The 23,304-nt window shown below is 33.3% G+C and overlaps 1 protein-coding gene across 3 annotated transcripts in view; it reads right to left on the reverse strand.

Moving 5' to 3' along the window:
• Positions 1-12,279, reverse strand: part of LOC106709095 (band 4.1-like protein 4) — a 51,266-nt gene extending 38,987 nt beyond the window's left edge. For all 3 annotated transcript variants that reach the window (XM_014500795.2, XM_014500794.2, XM_014500793.2), the window contains exon 1: positions 11,966-12,279. The gene's annotated coding sequence lies outside the window, so the exon portion shown is untranslated. The remainder of the gene's footprint in view (positions 1-11,965) is intronic.
• Between the last annotated feature and the right edge of the window lie 11,025 nt (positions 12,280-23,304).

A 23,304-nucleotide genomic window follows, 5' to 3' on the forward strand; every position in this document is an offset into this window, starting at 1 on the left:
ATTAGGTGAGCATTCGAGTGTAGCACCACGTAACAAGTTTTCCTATTACACTAATTGGCCAGTTAACCGGGGACGTTTCCTAGGATACCGACACGATGTCACATATTAACACATGTATGTACATACATCTCTATGGTTAGCTAACTGGAAGCCTAATAATATCAAAGGATATTATCTTCTTAGTTCTGTCCTTTTCTTCTGTTACATTGGTAATGAACTTGATATTACAGAAATGTTATTAGAAGAAATGGCACCGATTTACTTACATTTATCCTAAATTTTATATAGTTATTATTATCAATATAAAATATGAATTGAAGAAATAGTGCAGAATTTCTAAAGACTTTTAAAATAAAACTTGTACATTGAGTAAAACTGTGTTTCAGAGTAGCGTAAACTATTATAAAACGGTTTGAATAGGAGCTCGCAAGCCGACAGCCTAGTAAACTGCGTAGACAAGATTTTAACTCGCTCTCGAAGCCGTGTCGAATGCGATGTGAAAGCATTGGCTCGACGGCTAAATAAACCCAACCACGACAATATAGGAGATCTATTTTGAAATATGACAAATTTTATTTAATAAAAAGAAAACGCGACAGAAGACTGAACCATTGGCACTCTGAGGAGGGATATGACCCTAATGACACTTCGCTCTTCAAGATCACATAAACAAAAGACTACAGAACATACATATTAAATGTTCCTATATTTATGAGTATACAGCATACCTGTAAAAATAGTAAACAAAGGTAAGCAAATGTAAAAGCAAACCATAACAATATTTTTCATCAACTTGATAGCCACCAAAACGTGTTAATTTAGCATAACTATAGTCCAGGATAAAGTTTTACGTCCCCACACCCACAGCGATACAGTCCGCTCGTCGCTCGGCCACTTCCACGCAGTGTTACATATTATCATCACACATACGTATTCTTTGCTATATTATGCAATTGCATTTTGTAGCTGTTTATTATGGATGTTTATACGTACAATACCAACTTTATCCTGGGTATAAGTGCATTTGTATATCTTATTACTTGTTTTGTGCAATAATATCTGATATCGAGCAAATTGAGATATTTGTATTAATTATTTTTCGTCCTTTGTACAGATACTGGCATAAAATGTATCTGCTTTCTACAAAATATATTAATAGAGTTTATCTAGAGTTGCTTCTAGACCGAAATCACATATATTTGTGAAAACATGTTTCGATTTTTACGTTATTATGCTTTTTTTAGAGCATGTTAGCAACCATAAGATAGGTAGAAGAGAGATTTCAATTTAGAATGGACTTTACCACAATCACTAAGGATAATTGTAATGTCAGAATTCATTTATTAATTCGGAATTGATAATTGGCAAATTATTAAAAATTGTGTAACTGTAAAATAATTTAGATGTATTCCAACTTGGAATAAAGTTAGTATTTTTAAGGTCAGCAAAATCTTAAATGTGCTTTGGATAATATTAGTGCCACAATGAATCTAGTTGTTTGCCTTAATTACAGTGAAGAATATACATGTAAACATGTACATTTGAAGATCATTCATAGGTGTGGTGTGTGAGGTTCATACAGAGGTATACGCCGGGCCGGGGCGGACGCTCGCGAATGCCGTCACGCGCCCGCAGCGCGCATACTGATGTTCCTTCGCGCTTTGAACACAAACATGCTTTTATTCATAGTAAACCACCGACCAAGAGGACAAATGATAGTTCAATGGTTGTATGTTAATATGTTAAACGTTTTCTTATAGCCTTAGAGTTCGTGCAATTTACTGAACGGTTCGCTCTTCAATGAACTACGATCGAATATTTGCATAATTGTGTCTGGGAAAGTGGTAATGTTTCGCTCGAAGACCAGCTTTAGCAGTTGATTAATTGATAAACTTCCATGTATCAATTTCCTATGGCTTTGGTTGTACATTAATAAGAAGTTACGTCGTTATGTCGATTGTCATACTTTATCTTTATGGCTTAATAGATATGTAAATGTAAATATGTCTATACTAATATTATAAAGAGGAAAGATTTGATTGTTTACTTGTTTGTTTGCATTGAATAGGCACCGAAAGTATTGAAGAGAAACGAACTATTGGAAAGATTTCACAAATTCTTTAACTGTTGGGAATCTTCACTATCCCCGGGTGACATAGGCTATATTTATTACTAGATTTTTGAATAAAAAACGACAAAATCCCGGCCATTGCTAGTTGGTTATACATTGATAATAAAAACAATACTGTAACTCTGATACCTTAAATAGAAATTGATTGTCTAGTTAGTTATTTTGAATTTGGTTTTGTAATATCTTTATAAACATAAACTAAGTGATAATTCACAAAATAATTAAATAATTTTAAGGTTTAAACTAAATAACCTTTCCGGGTATAACTATTCCTTCTTTTACCTTTGATGGCAAGAAAACATTATCTGTCTCAGCAAACGACGGAATAATGATCTTAGTAGGTATACACTATAAAAAGCCGGACCATTAACGGCCGTGCCAAAAGGAGGAGCGTTTAGTACTGCGTTCGGCAAACCGTGCCAAGAATAAGGATTACGACTAAACCTTTCAACTTACTAGAGACCCTTTTCTAACAATAAACTCTTTATATACAAACAATGGTATACAGTAAAAAGAAAACAAGTATTCACACGGACCATACCATTACGATTTTTGAAAAGTTAACTCGCCAGGCGAGTCGGTGGCACCGCAAATTTTTAAATGTAACAATGGTATTAAATTTCTAGTTATATTAATACATGAAATATTTGTTTTTATATGTAAATTTATGAATAAATTAACCAATTTTATTACTATCATTAAAATCAACATCATCCGGAAATAATGCATTTTATGTATGCTGTATGTAAAATACACCCGCCGGGCATTAACAGGTAATGTGTATTCTCAATTTACATTAAAAAGCTATTAACATTATTAATTTCAAGAAAGAAAAAAAAACATTTAGTATAAGGAAAAGTAAATATCAAACAAATGAAATGTGAAAAAGTCTTTTTAATTCTCTAGCTGCTTAATATTTGCAAAATATTTCTAATTTAAGCATCGTGTTTTATTTATATTTTTTGAATCATGGAGTTGTGTGTTGCTATTTGTCTGTGGCAATTTACATGCGCATTCCGAAAGCTAATTTCAAATCAAAAACTCATAGCTCTGCTGAATATTAAACATTTTGCTGCACGACGCCTAACATCGGTCGGTGAATAGTTTTAGTTTTCAAATGTGTACCGGAACCGATGTATTTAAACAGAGTTGCAAAACGTTGCCGACCGTTTTGTGTATAAGTCCTGATGCGCTAAATTATTCGTTTGACTGCTGGAACGTGCGCATTTCACCTGATCCACGGCCCGATTAAACGCCTTTGTACCCTGCCAACTAAATATCAATATTATTTATTCAACTGCATGTGTTTACTCCTGTTTACTATTTCGCATGAAGCGACGTTTCGTTCGGTGAAATGTCTGATTGATTGGCAATGTCGGAATGCTTAAATATTGTCGGTAAAACCTACGTGTGTGCATATAACATTTACAAATAAGTATACTTTAAATGGAGAATAACATAAGATTCTTTACAAAACACAAACTTGTGGTAGTTATTGGACTATTCTGATTAATAAAAAAGTTGGCAATACATTTGACACTTGTTTAGTTATTGATGTTGAGGGATATGACAGGAATTGATAGACTATGTTGGCTTCTTTGGCTAAAAGGTTAAAGTTACTTTGGTACTTGGATACAGGAAATAAATAATTGTCCATACACAAAGAGGTAATAAATGGGGTTCGATCTTAAATTACGTAATCGAAATGGCAGGTCAATACGTTTTCCTATTAAGTCAAATGACCCAGCTCAAATTTTATGCGGCCATAACTCGCACGCAGAGCCCTGAGCTGCATACATTCTTTTATGTGACGTCATACATTGGGAAGGCGACTGATCAGAGGCCATATCTCGACGGACGGACGCGTGCAGTTTGCGATACAGACAGGACACTTTTCGTGATTCCAGACGATACTTTAAGTCATAAAGTTGCATTATTTCTTCTTTTATTTCATCTAATAGCATCCTAGTCTCGTGTGGATATCAGAAATTGCAAGTCAGTTTATAGTGCCAAAAATTCCTACCTTCTTGACAGCGAGATGCAGTAGTGTCGCCTTTCGTATGTACAGATAGGTATTGAGTAAGCTTGGTCGCACTAAAACTAACATTTCATAGAAGACGTAACTGATAGGAAGGTAACTTTTTTTTGTTTAAGTCAGTTTCAAGAAGTCTCTATTTTTACGGGGTTCTTATTACGAAATCGGGTGAAAATGTAAAAGAATATTTTTTGAAATCAAGTACTCTTTCATGGCCCTGATTTCATAAAAAAATTGTAAGTATTATAAAAGGCAAAGCGGAGAACTCGTTAATAATTCCATTCACACTCTCTTATCTTTGTAACATTTTTTTAATTAAAAAAGTTTAAAAAGAGCTTCAGCAAATTAAATAAAAAATTCGGGTTATTTAGTTTGTAGGTTTTATTTCAAAGCCGTTTTTTAACTTTGCTTTAGGAACACAGTATCGTTTTATCTGTTAAATAAAGTTAACAAACGACTTAAGCTGAAGTGGTTACTTGGCGCGATGCCAGAACAGGGAACAGCGGCCCAATTGCTTACGAAAGGCATAACGTCGGCGACATACGTGTGCAATAAACTGAGGAGTGCCGCTGAATTGTTAAAAAGTCAAGAGTTCCGCACTTTTCTTAATTTTTAGCTAAGTTAAGATTAATGTTTAATAATAATTACCCAGAAGTTTCATTATTGTCAGTAAATTCCCAATGGCGTGAATACTGTGATAGTTCTGACATAGTAACAGATTTTGCGTTCTTTTTGTTTTCTCTTTTAAGATAGCTTGTGTTCAAACTATAATTATGTAATTAACATTAATCTTAAGCAATAGCGATGCTCTGGCTTCAAAGCATTTTTTAACCTATAAAATTACTGGTAACATTTCTTATTATGAGTAATTTCTGGGATCTCAAATTATAGCAGGTAGCCGGCGGCGGTCGCTCGCGGCGACCACGATCAGTGGAAGCGTAGCTTAAGATTCAACCTTCGGCGACGCCCACAGTTTAAACATTTTTCAAGCCCCGGGATCGACTAGACTCATTGTTTTTTATCCCTCATAATAATTGTATGAGTTATTAACCGACACAACAATCACGATTTCTAGTAACGATGTTTCAAATTGACATGTGTTGAACCAATATACAGTTGGACGTTTCATTTCGACGGTTTAGTTTTATTTTTAAAGCTAGTTTTGGAAGTTACGTCTGAGCAGTTTGGTTATATCGGAAAAAGTAACCCAGATTCTAAAATTCTCTTTCAGTTTTTAAACTTACAATGTATTTTTCTACCCTTACAATTTAAAGAAGTAAATTTAGTCTGTGATTATCTCACGTGTAAAAGACCAAAAGAAATGATTTTTAAAGTTTTTGCAACGTTAAACAGCGTTAATTAAAAACAATTTCAACAAAATGCATTCAAAAGTACCATATAAAACAATCTCAAACAAAATGCACTCAAAAGTAACATAAAAAAACAATTTCAAACAAAATGCATTCAAAAGTACCATAAAAAAAAAATTCAAACAAAATGCATTCAAAAGTACCATAAAAAACAATCTCAAACAAAATGCACTAAAAAGAAACAAAATAATGACATGAAAACTTCTTTCTTTCTTTCTTCTCTCTTTCAAAAACCCTCTAAACTCTAAAGAAAGTTCTCTTCTTTCTTGTAACATGTCTATATTGTATAATTATTGTTATTTTGCAGTCGGTGTCGGCCGAAGTAAATATAATATTATACATTTTATGTCCCTACTTAGGCCGAAACCGACTCCAAAATAACAATAATTATACAATATAGACATGTTACAAGAAAGAAGAGAACTTTCTTTAGAGTTTAGAGGGTTTTTGAAAGAGAGAAGAAAGAAAGAAAGAAGTTTTCATGTCATTATTTTGTTTCTTTTTAGTGCATTTTGTTTGAGATTGTTTTTTATGGTACTTTTGAATGCATTTTGTTTGAATTTTTTTTTTATGGTACTTTTGAATGCATTTTGTTTGAAATTGTTTTTTTATGTTACTTTTGAGTGCATTTTGTTTGAGATTGTTTTATATGGTACTTTTGAATGCATTTTGTTGAAATTGTTTTTTTATGTTACTTTTGAGTGCATTTTGTTTGAGATTGTTTTTTTTGAAGTCGGCTATTTTTTTTTCTTAAAATTTTTGTTTTATTTCACAATTTTTAGTGAATTTGAAGTTCAATTACAAATTTCCTTATTACGCATGAGGAAAGAAATAAGACAAATAAAGAAAAGGACTTTCCTATTTAATATGTGTGTACTCAAAAACTAATATACAATGCAGCAGATAACCACTATTCCTTTAAACAATGAACTAATTATCAAAATCGGTATACAAATTGAAAATTAACGAACTAATACATCGTAGCTTGCCTCTAAATTTGTCCAGCCGCGCGCCGCAGTAGCATTTTTCGAATGCGCGTAGTTTTTAATCATTTAATATCTTCCAAACTATTGATCAGAATTACATAGTTTAAAGGCTAATGTAATCTGCATTTAATACTCTAGCCATCAAACATATTTATTTGGATAAGGATTCATATCGAATATAATATAATAGCGCCGTAAGTTTACGACGCTGTTTTTCGTGTGCATTTTAATCGAAGTTTGTTCACAATAACATGGTTTTTGTGAGACATCCATAGATGATAGATATATGCCACCTGAGACTTTTATTTAGCAAATTTAAGGATCTATAATTACTCCATACATCATTTTAATGTAGGTCATATAGTTTGACCTACGTAAGCCCAGAAAGCAAATTTGTGCTATTCATTGTAACGCGATGTAGCATTTTTCGTTTCCGCGTAATTTTATTCTTACGATATCTCCTAAACTATTAGACAGAATGATATAGTTTCAATTGCAAATATAATCTACATTAAATTCTCTTGATAATGAACATATTTATTTACATAAGGGTTAATACTGAACTTGAATAATAGCGTCGGAAATAGGGCATGAATTTAATTAATGTTTCGTAAAGAAAAAAATGGTTATTGTGAGAAAACTATAAAAGATAGATATATGCTATCGCGGACTTTTATTTAGCACATTTAAAGAGCTACAATTCGCCATACATCATTTTGATGTAGGTCTTATAGTTTAGCCTACGTAAGCGCTGAAAGCAAAAATGTCCCTAATTTCCGCAACAAATTTTGAAGCTATATTCAAATTCTACTATTCTTCTAGTTATTTAAAAAAAAAAACAAAAAAATGGGACCCACCTGCAAGCACTTCCTTTCGTTTAAAATAATTTTTATCAAAATCGGACCACCAGGGGCGGAGATTCGCGGTAACACACATAAAAAAAAAAAAAAAAAAAATTCAGTCGAATTGATAACCTCCTTCTTTTTGAAGTCGGCTAAAAAGTAGCAGTTATCGCGTAAAGATTCCATGCTTATCCACTTTTAGCGTCGCTGCGCTGTTAAAAACAATTTTAATATGTAATGTATTTTTTCAGTACGAGCATTAAGATAGCGCGTTGTGTGTCGTGGCCTCATCAGCCCCACTCCACCCTTAACCCCGCTTAAGTAAAACCCACTTATTGCTTTTAGTGGCCACACTCGTATGAAACCTATAATTATAGAATATACCTTACATTATTTTTATCATCCACGCATTTTTATCTTCTATGATCGATAGTTTTAAACGCTTTCATTTTTTAAAGTTATTATTAGGTTTGATTATATTATTTGAAAGAGTCTAGGAAGTTTATAAACGTTAAGGATTGTTACTGACATAAGTAATTGGCCTAGATAATCAATTATAAATCCCAGACAAAGAAAAAAAAGAGTCTTAATTTCTCCACTATCCGTCACCTTCTATCACTGTCACGTTGGTTGAGCTTATACAAATAAACATACATATGTATTCGATATCTTTTTGTATATTTGTCTATTTGGTCTTTGGACTCGCTTCAAGGTAAAATATTAATCACGTATCCCGAAATATAAGCGAAGTTTCGAGCTTTGTATGTGTTATGAATATTCCATAGCCGTAAACCGTATACCTTTATTGTCATCGATAAGGTGAGCTCAGCCGCTTGCGTTTCACATTCCTGTAATAACAATTACAAATAGTTATGTTGATCTAATCATGGCGCCTGATTAGAATTTGATGTTACCAATTGTTCAGATGTTTGTTTGTTATTTTATTGCTACTTTCATTTATACAATATGGAATTATAATATTGTGATAACGTTGTTATAGAGACGTGTATCTTGGTTATTATAAACATCTTCCAACTTTCCCAAGATACTTATATTATTTCGATAAGAACTCAGTTGCCATAATAAATATAAACAGAAAACAATTTAATCTCTTCTGAAATGATCAAGCTGAGTTTGATATGTGTAACTACATAATGTAATATATATTATGTAGTCCCATATTTAAATAAAAATTATATGTACACACATCGTCTATATTTAAATTATACGGTAAAGTGAAAAAGACGTATTTAGACGTGAACGCACGCACATTCGTATAATTGCGTTCACCTTTGTACGGAAGAACAGAATCGTAATAATGTTGATTAACATATTCTCCGCACTCCACCTGCGAGTGAACAACTAACGAAGAACCCTTCAGACTCAGAAGTTTGCGTCACGTTCGCTCTTGCTTTGTGAAGTGCGCGTCACGCCCCCACCCTCAAAACGTCTTTTAATGAAATGCGATCGTCGCAAATTCGTCTAAATTCTCGCAACAATGAACGCAACAACAGGCGCCTCGACTACGCAATACGTCCTCGCCCGCCCGCATAACGAGAGGTTAAATTAAATAACAACGAAACTTTGAGAAGCTTCGAGTTGAGTGCGGCGGGGTAGAGCGAATGGGCGATATTAGTTCGATTCCTATTGGAACTTTCTGACCGCAAACTATTCGTGACGGGCTCTCGATAGTCGAGCTCTTACAGTTGCGTGCCAGTTTGTCAAGAAAATAATTATACCTCGTAAATAGCTTCGACTTGAAAGCGACGATTGACGTAATTTATTTTGCCCCAAGAGTATTTGTCAAGTGTTTTATCTAATGATTTAGTATGTAGTCCTTTTTTTAAGAATTTGTGATGTAAACAAACGTCGTAGCTTGATTCGAAATTTCAAAATAAACTCTCTTCATTGAACTGTTAGATGTTACCAAAAATGTTGCCTTGTAATTTTTTATATCAAAGACAAATGTTTATGTTTAAAAAGTGTGTATTTATTTTGAGAGCAGAGCTTAAGCGCTATATTTACACTAATCCTGCACGAGGACAAAAGCGTCACGACAAAAATGTACTAGTCTGTGCAGACGATTATTGAAACGGGGGAGCGCTTTGACGGACACGATTCAATCTGGTAATCGGAAATGGGCATTGTGCTACAAAGGCCCCATTGTGATCAGACATCGCCGCGCTCGCGTCTCCTCGCATGCCCCCTGCCCGCGAATATTCATGTCCATTATACAGCACACCGCATAAATGGCGGGCTCGTCGTTTCCTCCATATTTGCGCCTAACTAAATCTTGCACGCCAAATTCATGTGCTTTGATGAACTTATGTCCGCAGTGAAACATAACGCATAATCGCTTTGAATATTCTCTATTAACTCTATCTGAATAGGCGAAAAAGTAATCGATTGTTGAAAATTAATGTCAAGAAACGAAAATAAGTCCATAAATACACTATAAAATATACAGAGGGAAAAAACTGAACTAAATGAATTCTCACAAATTGTTGAGAAACGGATACTAAGGTCGTCAATTATTAAGAAAAAAAAAGCCATTCTTTAAAGTAATTTATGCAAAAGATGCTATACGGAGCGAAGCGATATTTAGGAAATACACAAGTTAAGTTGCGTCGAGTTATATTTAGATTGTTAATAAATGTTATACTTAGATTGCGAATCGCTTTATTAAGTGTTTTCTAATAAGAGAAATCTTTTCTTTGCTTATATTTCTTAAAATTTTCGTCTATCTAACAAAATCACATTTACAATTCGACATTATTGAATACAGCTATAAGGGTCTCTAAATATTTTCTCAGATCGAGGACAAAAGAAACGTAGACTTGAAGGAGGATAAGTCCTTTCCGAAAGTGGACCGCGATTTACAAATCTCAAGTACAAGAGCTCTCGACCCTCCTGTACCTCCCTCATCCTCGCTTTCTAATCAAGATTGTGATTTGATCCATCACTAACCGATTTATTAATTTATTGATTTTAACGTAAGCTAAGAAATTAATTAAATATCTGTCTCAGTAAGAGAATTTTATCATTAATTATCATCATTTAATTTAATGAAATTTCATCGTTTTTACAAAGAGACTTCGTGCTGGCCGATTCTAAATAAGTAAATAGTTACGTGTGTGCAAAAAGAAAAAAAAGAACAACCAGAGATAACACACCTAGGAAAAGAAAATAGCATACACCTTTATCAAATAAAAGGAATAAATGGGACATGCGTCGTTATCACTGACAGAAGTAGATCGAATGGAAGAAAGATGGCAGTTTCCCTGGAGACATGTTCGACCCAAAGCACATATATCCTGCCGCGTCCCACACATAAAGAAATATTACCTACATACCGAAAAGTCGACTAATATTATATTCATTATATAGAGAACTAGTTTGATCTAATAAAACACACGAATGTATATATTTTACCATATTGTTTTTCCTCCGATACCTTAACTAAAAACTTAAAAAATTATTTATTTTAGGTATGCTGCAATTCGAAGTTGTTTTTAAAATTAATTTTGATACTTTAGAAAATGTAGCGTTAAATGTTTTTGCGAATAAATTGCAGAAATTATGTCGTTGAAAAGTTTTAGAAAGTTTTATTTATGTACAAGTTGTTCAGACGTCTTGCGTGTCTAGATTTGCTACTTATAGAATTTAGAGAACAGGTTACTACGTACTTACAAGTTAACTGCGCTATGTTTCTGCAGTTTTACATAAAAAGTACATTTTAGGACGGTAAATATTTTCTGTTGAATAATGATTAAAAGTGCGAAAATAACTGTGCGAATATTAATTTACAATACTCATAATATTTTAATGTGCAAACGTGAAATAAGATTAGAGAAAAATAAACTAAAAAGAATCTTGCGGTTGTTTAGCCACCGTTTTGACGCAAATCTCGTTGAAATCTTTTCTTAAATAAGTTAACCAAAGTTATTTCATAAAAATATTCCTTAACAAATTTAATTATTTAAGTATTACGTACATTACTTTCATTAATTATTCGTGAAATTTATATGGTTAACTTATTTGTTGTCAAAGAAATCGTTTAACATGATAACATTATTGCCATTTCCTATATTAATGCGTAACTTTCATGTTTGTGAATAATAATTCTTCCTCTTATTACAGTGCACAATAACTCTAATTTTAATATTTGTAGATTTAACTAGACACTTAAAATTGCAAATAGACAAATGTTAAAATTAAATTTCTTCAAATTTTCTTCACTTTTCAATGACAGCGCGAGCGCAGGATATACCAATTTATTTAAATACCTACGTTATTGTAGGTAAGTGAACAAAATGAGATTATTGCCAAGGTAATTGTGTGCTATTGGATGAACGGCGATGACGGTCACAGTAGCGGACATTCAACTCTGCCGGCCTCGCGTTGTCCGTGCCTCCGTGCCTTCGTGCTCGTCGCCCGCTGCTTCCCAGCACACCGTCTTGCTATTGCACTCACAGCTCTGTCTCTCAACGCAGCACTTATCAAATAATCTTTTACATTTCACTCTTTAAGAACTACTAAATCACCCACCATCAAATCAACAATTATATCCTGAGTATTCAATATAAAAGTACCAAACTCACCTTAATACGAAGACTTCTTAACTCGTTATCACACCACAGAAATCCACACGGAATTGTAAGGTAACGTACTTTGAGGCAAATTTTGCATTCAAATTGTACTTGTGGACATGACTACCGGAGCCGGTATTTTCTCCAAACACTTTCACGACACTTTACATGTTCACATTTTATGTTAAGTACGAAAAACTAAGTTAAACTTTTAAAAGATTTTTCCTAAACACTGAACGTTGAGTACCAACAAGTGTTATAAACAAAAGATTGTGTTCGCGAGCGTGTGTAAGTTGCGTGGGGGCAGCGTGGCACCTGTCAGCGCGGCGAACAAGTTTGTACTGCCGCTCAGCTTAGCGCGCGCTCGGCGGCTGTCGCTGCCGGCCGGCACCAAGGGCTCGCTTCATACTCTAGAGCCGGTCAAACTAACCCAAACCACTTAGCTAAGTAAATGTGAGGAAAACTTACCGTTCGTAATTTGCTATGCCTAAGTCTGCAAAATTGGAAAAACGTGGTAAAACTTAGAATATTATTAAAAAAACATTTTTTTACCTAAGGTTAAAAGCTCGGGATTGTTCGCCATTTTATGTTAGCGCCATCTATTATTTTGATGAAGAAATTTTTAATGCCATCTATGTGTCAATACTATAAATTTCAAAAAAGTTTAAGTTATTCTAAAGCTCGTAAAAGTATACAATGTTTGTGATACATGAAATTGCGTATAGGTGGCGTTTTGTTTTAGAATATTTCATTATTTAAAAATCTAAAGAATAGGGCAAAGAATAAACAAAACAAAGTCACAATGCTTGTTTGGAAAATTAACATTTTTATACAACACACAAGTTCTCTAGATGCAGGCAAAAAGGTTAAGTTTCTACAAAGAGAATTAACGTTTAAAATGTTCACGTGATCAAAAACTTCATCTTGCTTCTTGATTATAATTTTCCCCTACTTAATACTTACAAGATGACTCTACATAGGTATCCATCTAGAGAAAAAAAATTACATAATACTAGTATATCCCACGGAAGGAATTGTTTATAATCCCCATAACTTTATCCTTGGCCACTATTGCTTCCCATTAGTCATTAATACATTTGTATTCCGCCGAGAATAGGGATAGGGCGTAGTTGGCTCGGTGACGGTGACTCACAACATTGTGATACAAGAAACGTGACAAAATTTTGCTTTAAATTATGATTGTTGATTCATGTAGCTTAAAATATTTGCTTTCACACTGTATATACTATACTTACCTATATAAAAGTGCCAAATGTGGATCGAAAAACGACCGATGCTTAAGCAATGTTTTGATACCGACCACGTTATCGAGAACGAATTTCATCATTCATTTGTTTATGTTTCTAAGTCTTCAATTGCCTAATATTTGGTATATCACAGATTATGTTATATGTTTTTGACGGAGAAAATATTAAATGTATATGGGTGTGTAGATATTGATATGTTCGATTTATTAAAGGATGTTGGTAAAATAAACATAATGTTTATGCCACATCTGGTAAAGATTTAAAATTTTCTCATCGCTATTTTCGTAGGAAAAAAAGTAAAATAGAAAAATACAAATTCTTTGGTCCTAATACCGTATATAAAATCGTATAAGAAGATTATCGAAGGTTTTCGACAATCAAAGAGCGGAAAAGGATTAGATGTAAGATGTACGATTTAGAATCCGACATTCGGTGATTTGAAAACATACATTTTCCTAACAAACTTCTTATTTTTATATACATAAGGATTATATACTACACTTCTCGTTTGGGTGTTAAAAGTAAACATAGAGAATTTATCTAACAAGATTTAACGCACTAATAATTGTATGGAACATAATTATTTATGTCAAGTTGTACTTCGGTCGGCGATACTTTCAATACTTGTCACGATGTGGTGTGCAGCAACTAAATGACCTCGCAGTGACAATAATTTAGCTGATCCTAAATTATCTATTGATAACAATATTTATTTTTAAAGATAATATTTAAAATTTCTCTCTTACATATCCTATGAGATACTTGATCATCATAACAGATGTTATGGATTGATAAATTAATATTCAGCAATATTTTAAACGTCAAGTACGATTTCGTTACAAAACCCATCTCATTCTTGATAGCAATAAATGCCAACGCGAATTAGTAATTTTGACTGGCTCAAAGGCGACCTTCTGACTGAGACAGATTGCCAAAAAAGTTTTTACCTGCTACGTTTACTTTATAGTAAGCAAACTTTTTAGTCTAAGGACGAAGAGATACTACTATTGCTGTTTGATACGGTTAAGAAGGCAAAACTATTCTACAGATTAATCCTAATGAGATAGTTTAGATTTATTAGCACAGAAATTTATAGCTTTATCCATATTAATACAGTACTTCTGTAACTGCGTTAGTTAGAGATAAGATGTTTAACAAATTAGTTTTTAACTACACTAAATCGTTTTTCCAATTTGTGTATCTAATGAACATCGACAAAAAAACATTAAGCAGAATAAATGCGTCTTGAGGTAATCTTATCGCATTGTTAATAAGTTACAAAGATAGTTTAGTCAGCTATAAAACTACCAAATTTTTACGTAATTACGCATTTGATTCGATAGTCCGTCTCAGTTGTTATCCTTTTTTCAGTTAAAATCTATATCTAAAGAGATACATAATTTATCTCTGAGAGTCACCAACTGTAGAGTTTTAGATAGATCGTATACTTTTATCGTCTCCAGTTAATATTTGATCGTTACGCCGTTGTTTAACCATAGACATTACTAATACGTATGACAAATATTTTGTGGTTTCATATTGTAAATTTTGTGTCGTTTAATAAATCATTATCCTTAAAGAACATGTGTTTCTATGACGCTTCACGGTAGCGTCGTAAGATTAAAAGCATGACGCAGAGCTATTAACAAGTTACGTAATATCGGCTTACGAAACTAAGCGAGAACAATGGTTAGATTAGTACCATGTAAGTCCTTTCTGGTCCAGAAACCACGTCCGTACTTGAGGTGTGACAATCAAAGCGCGCCAGTGAAAGCGCACCGAGAAATTCCTGTTTCGATAACACTACTAATATAAATTGCTAACGTGCATGGTTCTGCTAAAATTATGCGAGCTCACGTCTCATTTAAAAAATACAATAACCTTCGAAAATGTAAACACAGTGCACAGTTCATATTCGTTTGCATAAAAACTGTTTAATTTAAATTCTTTTTTTTTAAGCTCCGCTACAAACAATTGTGTGACATACGTTAACGATTTTAGTCGTACACGTTCCAGAAGCTTTATTCGAATGTTAGCGTTATTCTGATGACATGACCTATAATTATTATTAGTTTCATTTTTTAATGCCACGCGAACGAATTGGCGGGCAACTGCTAGTATTTAATATTTTAACACAAAGTGAATTCCCACGAGGCGCTTCGATGCGGGCAAGAATGTGTTGGGATGATTACGGCACTCGACGGGCATCGCTTCGTGGCGTTCAAGTGGAAACCGCTGGTGGGTTCCCAGGCTGAAACCGTACACCATTGTATATGCCGCGCCGCCGGCTTTGTACACTTATCTTTATCGGAATACTTTAATATTGTTGTTATGATAATTAAGCGTATATGATTACGTTTAGTTATGCGATCGTAAGATAAAAAAATAATTGGTTTAATTAGAACTAATTAATTTTAAAAAAGCCAGTTATACTCGTAGTATAATCGTAGGTTTCTGAGACCAAAATCCCCGTTTAAAAATATTGTTATCTCCGTTTTATCAAAGATGACAGGGATGAAGATATGCTGTATATCACTATATATTGGTCTCAGGAACCAATGAAAATGTACTTGATTGTGTGTATTGAAAGTACACTTAACATTTTGTTTTGATACATATAGAGGACAAACGGTTCACAATCAAATTTTAAAAATTAAGTAATTTTTAAACCACTTAAAATTAAATTTGTGCTAACATGGTTAAATGAAGTGTCATTTGTGCTCCAAATTATAATGAAAACTTTATAGACCGACAAGTCGAAGCCGACGAGAAAAAAAATGATTCAGTTACATGGAATGTAAACTAATCAAATCATTTGAAATTGGAACACTTAGTTCGAATCATTAGCGAAGCCGTATACCTGCAGTAAAGAAGCGAAGGGCGTGAAGTCTCTTTATAAGCAAGTCAAAGGTAAATTGGCCCTGGTAATGGAAAACCCGTGTAGGAAACGCAACAGTGTCGGCTTCGGCATTCACACACGTCGCGATGACTGTTTCGCCCTACAATGGAAACATTTAGAACCATTTGTTTATGTACGCAGATTGCGTGACCGATTGTAAAAGAACCTTTTGTTGTGTTGCACTATTTAATCTAGAAACTTAAGTATAGTAAATAAATGCATTTTGGTTTCTTATTTATTTATGTATTATGTATAATTAATATATTCTTAGTATAATTTCATAATCTTAGACATCCAGCCTTCGACCGTATGGTTTTTGCGAAGTTATTCTACACAGATACAAATCGAGAAGCAATGTAAAAAAATTTGTTCTAATATTCCCGTGTACAGTCAACAAAGAAAGTTTTAATTAGTATAACGAAATAAGTAACGTAGAGTACAAGAAATGATGAGAAATTGCATACATGAATATAAATGAATATTAAACATTAATACAGTTAATTCTCAAACTATCATAACGTTACAATTCTTTGTATTACGACGCTACATAATTAAGTTTGGTGTTAACTGAAGATAATTCGTACATGTACAAGTTTTAACAGAGCTTTATAGTAAAAGCAAGCCATTAAATATATTACAAAATATACAGCAAGCAAAATGACTTCTAGGTCATTAAATAAATTAATCTATTATTTTAAATGCAATACGTTCCTAAAATATTAAACTCAATTTCCTTGATAACTTATCAGTTTTACAAGTGGTTGTATTAAACATCATCTTATATCTACGTTTTATAACGTTGTATTAAATATATAAAACCTATATCACTGCTGGGTTACAATTTACTCAAGATAAGTTGCTGAATTGTGGATACTCATTGACCCATTCGCAGTAAATAATATTTTATATCCTACTGTAATAACAAATATTAGCGACAGTAATGCTTATAATGGTATGAGGTAAAAAGATGTGGTTCACCAACCAAACAAATTTAGTAAAAGGATAAAATGTTTATCAAAAGATTTTAACGAATCCAATTGAGGATAATAAAGGCGTGTAACAAGTTAGACGCAGGCAAATAAAAGGTCAAATCACAATGTTTAGCCTTGAACGAGAGGCACACCTTAGCGCAACTAATATATCGTTCCAAACTGAGCCTGCTTTACATTTGTAAATTGTACTTTATATTGACGAGTAAATAGAAATCATATAACAAAGCAATATAAAAAACATACAAGACTTTTTTTGTAAACCATATTTATTTTAAAGTCATGAAAGTTTTAAAATTGTTTTTACTGACTTTACTTTCTAGGCTAGGTCTAGGAGACGAGAAGGCAGCTACAATTAATATGTTCTTATTCGAAGTAATTTTTCATATCCATTTTCCATTTTTCAATTTTCTAGAGGGGGAAACTGCCCCCCCCCCCCAATTTCAATGGTGGTTTCTATATGTCATTATCACATATCAGAAAGTAATCTGTGGTTTTTATATTTTAATTTTATTTTATACAATTTTTATTTCCGCTTAATTAATGATGTAAATGAAACCTTTTAACGATTATTACCGAACAAAACATAGGTAAGTATAATTAATTACTAGTAATTTTGCATACTAAAAGTTAGTTATATGTTGCTTTAAGTACTACAATAACCTCATTAAATGGCAACCAAACACAGATGGAAATATCAGACGCTCTGTATGTTCGCTATTTTTCATTATGCGGAGTTTTCTTTGTGTTATATAAGACCTTCGGATAATTTTTTGTTTTATATTAATTAAAATTTTGCGAACATCTAACATTGTTTTACAAAAATATTTTTCATACTCGGAGAGCAGCGGAAACCGAAATTTGCTATGTTAGATACATGATAATTTTTATTATTAACAACTATTCATATTCCAGTAAAAAAAAACCTAACAAAATAATATTAGAATGTTTCTCGAGTGTAAGTTCATTTTAACAAATACTTTGTATGTAATCAAGTGCGCAAAACTAAGAAACAGTCCAGCACATCTTGTATTTTGAGCAATTCATTAATTGAATCGGTCATTTCAAAAACCACTTAAGTCAACATTTTTTCCAACATGCTTTTTTTACAGAAAATGGTTTTTCAAAGGTAGATGTGTATTCTGGGTGAAAACAACTTAAGTCAAAATATTCCTTCCTCTTTTAATAATACCGATTGATTGAACATTCATTCTCATTATTGAAGAAAATAACTTCTGTTTCACTTCCATCAACGAAAGCCTATAATTTGAAAGTGCCCATCAATAAAAATAAAATAGACGATTTAAAACTAGTTCAAGATAGCATTCCGGAAGAGCATATGCCATTTTATAACAACATTTTTAGCTGGCCAACTGCAAATGTTGAAGATAATCCAGATGAGAATGATGGAGAATATGACTATGTACCATAAAGATATTAAAACATGACAAATTAATACATGTGAAATATTAATAAGATTATTTTTAAGTGTAATTCTTAATTACAAGCAATAAAAAATATGATTACTACAATTTTTTTGGTTAAATTATATACCACTAAACCTATTTCTCGCTAAAACAACATAAGTCAAGAACTGTTTATCAGGTTTTTTTCATTATTTCTATTAATAAAGCGAAAAGATTATACGCTATTTTAATTTTTTACCCCTCGAATACTAAATTAACCATAAAGAAGCTCTTCAAAACTCATTTGTTTGTGTATGAAACAGTTTTTATTGATTTCTGAAAAATTATAATTTTGTGACTTATGAGGTTTTTGAAATGACCGATTCAATTATTGTTAATACTAATTGCCATAAATACGGTCGGTAAATAGGTAAACTGTTAGGAGGCTCCTCTTATTCGTCATAGTAATCTACACTAAGAGACAGGTTAAATAACCATTTTAAGACTCTGGGTATCGCAGTAGGAATTCAATAAATAAAATATGTTACTGTATTCATTCCGATGTGTAACATTTTTACTGTGTTATCGTAAAAGCATTAGTATTCCGCATCTGCAGTGCCGAAGTGCATTATAGTTCGCAGAAGGGCTTAGCCGAAGATATATATTTCTTGCGGGGAGAACCTTCATCGTGAACGCGATGAGAATATAGAAATTATACTAACGTATAGCACTAAGAAGCTCTATTTTAACGACAAACCATTTATTTTATTTTGGCAAACGAGCAATCGGTCACCTGAATTCGTCGGAAGCGATATCCGCAATTGCAAATGCTTTGCCAACCAGTAACCGACGGTGGCGAAAAGCGGAAAGAGTATATGTGCCCCGCCTATGCGTCCCCCCTTCCCATCCTTTACTTACCTATAAGAAAAGGGTGGGAAGGGAAAGAGGACTAAATTTGACTTACTTCCACTAGAATTACTTCCACTTGCCGGTCCATTGTACTGCTGATCTAATCCGCGAGTATACAATACAACTTAGCTCTACGCCGCGTTGTATGACCAATAATTGAGATATGGAAATTCCATCAATATAAGCTTTTCATGTTTCAAATTTGCTTTTTAAAAGTCTTTTGTATAGTTTTTCACTAGAATATTTTCTATTCCACAGAGTCTTCTCTTTTGATTGACGGTTTTTTGAAAGAATTTATTCATAAACATAATAAACACATTTGAAAAGTGAAACGAGATAACTTTATAAGTAATTACAAGAGAGAAGGTCAGTTGTGGGCGTTTTAGGCGAAGGTGTATCGACCAGATTGACGACATACTAAAGAAGGGCCGTAAAAAAGTGCCCGTGAGCAACAAGTCGGCGTGACATAAAAGCAGACCTTATCTCCCCAAAACTGTAAAGGCCACTGGGACAGTGCTTTAAAAAATAACTTAAAAAGGATGCTACTTGAACTTCAATATAGAGATTAAATAAATAGAATGATATTTTTATTTTATTTTCCGTAAAAATATGATATTACAAATAACGGTAAAATAAAAATAAAATTTATTTCAATTCTCTCGTACCGATTCACCGACGAAACGGCTTCCGCTTAACGCAGCCGACTGGAACTTTGTCCGGCCAAAAAATTAAACAATGCTGAATTACAAACAAGAAAATATCTTCCCAGAGCTCGTCAGAATTATCAAAATCATTTCAATAAATTACTTTACGCATTATGACTTAAATGTGGTTAAAACTATAATAAGTACTGCCAGTCATTTGTCGACTTCAAAACATACAATGCGTTCACACCTAATCGTGCTCCGAAACCACAACAATATACAGCTTGTTTTATTTCATGTTTATTCAATTTTATTTGAAATATTACATAGTGCTGCGACAATATGCTGCAGTTAAAGTTGGAATAATTTTTAAGAAATTTTATTACAACATACTCATGAAAAATACCAGAAATACTTACAATTTTGATTATCCTGTACGATTGCGAACTAAGTTACTTACTGAATCCTTTTTAGAGATATTTTCCTGAACCATAAAAAATTTAATGAGGAAAATAATATTATTAAACATTAAGTTTCGAAACAGTTTTTTAACAGTGGTAGAAGCCAGCAACAACATCTTTCCCTTTCCCTTCCCGCCCTTATCTTATAAGAAAAGGATGGGAAGGCGAAGTGGATATAACTGAGGAGTAGACGCATAGGACGAAGAAATATTCTGTTTCTGTGCGTCTCCTCCTCCGTCTATTTAAAGGTAGGCACAGGATCGACAATTGCGGATGTCTATGGGCCGCGGTAGCTTCGCTATTTCGGCGAATTCAGCTGGTGGCTTGCTCGTTTACCACCGTATAATATAATAACCTAACCTTAGTCTTAAAAATCAAAAACCCAGCTGACCGAAGCTCTACTACACCTTTAGTTTTGCTTCAATTTCTTGCTCTAATAGCAAGCGTATACTAAATCTATTAGTGGCTACTCCAAGTCGAACACAATTTATAAATACCTTTACAATACGTGCAAATCTTATTAATTCGCACTGCAATTTATTAAGGTACACAAATAGTTAAGTGGGTCACTACGAATTAAGGAAACGATAAGTAATAGAAACACACTGTATCAGGCGTGGTATAAATGTCACCGACAAATCGTGAACATCGCCCATTTGTAAAAATTGCCCGGTCAAATCGCAAAGCCTTGGCAAATTGCATGTGGAAAAAATTACACAAAGACATCAATTACAAAAAGACGTATTGATTACGTTAACACTTTGTATGGATGATATTTCATTGAATGTCATTTTCGGTGTTACTAAAAAAGAGTTGTAGGCTGGCGAACACTGCTGACAGTGCAACTACCAATGAAATTTCAACTTTAAAAATTGCCGAAATATGAAACATCACTTTGTGAATAAATTCGTTCAATATACCTTTTGTAGAGTCATTACTATTTTCCTTGGCAAATTACAAATGGGCGGCATACGGGACTTGCTGGTTACATACCATAGCTCGCCGTATGGTTTGCCTCGCGCCTTGCCCGTCGTGCGTCGCGTGCCGTCGGCCGTCGCAGGAAGCACGCTCCGCTACTCGACCCACGTTGTCCCCCGCGCCTGTGACTTGACAAACACCTTATGCGATGTAGGCCACGCACTGATATTAAATCAGAATTAATATTATCAACGATACACAAGTCTTATCCGCACTGTATGCGTCGAATTCAAATCATTATGCCATGAATGAAAAAAAACATTGTTCATTTCGTTAACCCCTATTTGTATTATGTACTTCCATAACGTTACCTAACTTTACAAAAGAATGGTAGGAAGAAAAATGTACAATCAGGGTCTGCTTAAGCGACCATTTAACGTTTCTGAGTGAGGAAATTAATGGTTATAAAAGTGCTGCCCGTTGCCGTTGCCTTTACTGGTAATAAGTAGCAGTAAAATAGCATCGATAGCGGCAACTGTTGCAAGTACTAAATTGTCGTTCGCAATAAAAAAGAACACCTGCAAAGTCTTCCTGTTAGACATTTTATAAACTGTGTTCGTTCAACTTTACGGTAAATAACAATATATACCGTATGATTATGAACAATGGAAAATGTTAAGTCAATGACATTAAGCTAGTTAAAATATTTTATATGTGCTTGTTAGTTGAACAATTAGTTGTTGAAATGAAAAGCATTGTTGGTTGAGGAATGGCTGAAATTTTAAATTCTTTTACCCTTTTAATACTAAAAAGTATATCAAAGAGCAAATTAACATAACTTAAACTCTTCTTTGGATATTTTTGGAATCATTCAAAACGGTTATTTGTAAAACTTTTTAGTTTTTATAGGTCAAGGGCGTGAGTGATTTATTATTATTAAAAATAACACACTGACAGGAAAACGACGCAATGTATACTTTTTAATTTGAACACACTTACTTGTATATACAAAATACAATGCGTCAAAAATGTTGAACAGGTTTATAAAAACGTCTGCTTAAAATCATTCATTCTCAACGGTTGAATGGTTTCTAATAACATAGGAAACAGGGTAGGGAGACGATGCGCAGGTACACAAGTGTCGTCTTATTAAAAGGGTCCCTTATGTTACAAGTGGCGCTTTCTGGAATCCTATTTATTCCCTTGTTTTTTAATAACTATAATACCCTAACTTGTAAAATATTGCAACCATTTTATCCATAAATTCAATGTTTTCTTTAATAACCGAACCGTATTAATAATGTTTATGTAGCGAAATAGATAAGTTAAAATAAATCAAAGAAAAGATATATAAAGATAAGCTAAATCGAAAAGGATCAGTACTGGACCACTATACTCATCAGACGATACGAAGAATTACTTCTACTTCAAACTTCTCTTCTGTGTGGTCATGGAATTTTACTGGTCGAGCATGCCATTACTGCAGCAGCTAATGCTGCTACGGACTCTACCTTTGTTAAAGCATCGCGGTTATGAATACAGAGAAATTAAAAATTAAATGCAATAATGTAAACAGAAATTGTTAGCTTTACGAATTTTTCTAAGGTAGAGTTCATTGAATTACAATAATAGGAACAATTTCGTTTACTTATCACTACCAGGAAGTCAGGCAGGTATCGGCACCTAAAAAGTTAGTGTTATCAAATATTGACGTCTCTTTTCTACATAACATGTTTGTATATTTTTTCCTTGTCGAAACCAAACCCTATTTACGGTGTACGAGCAGCAAAAACAATTTCTTAACGCGCGCGTACCTACGTATTTTGAGGTTATGTCAGTGTTAATCTGACGGCGTCG

This window comes from Papilio machaon, chromosome 2 (assembly GCF_912999745.1).
Source record: "Papilio machaon chromosome 2, ilPapMach1.1, whole genome shotgun sequence".
NCBI classification, from domain to species: Eukaryota; Metazoa; Arthropoda; class Insecta; order Lepidoptera; family Papilionidae; genus Papilio; species Papilio machaon.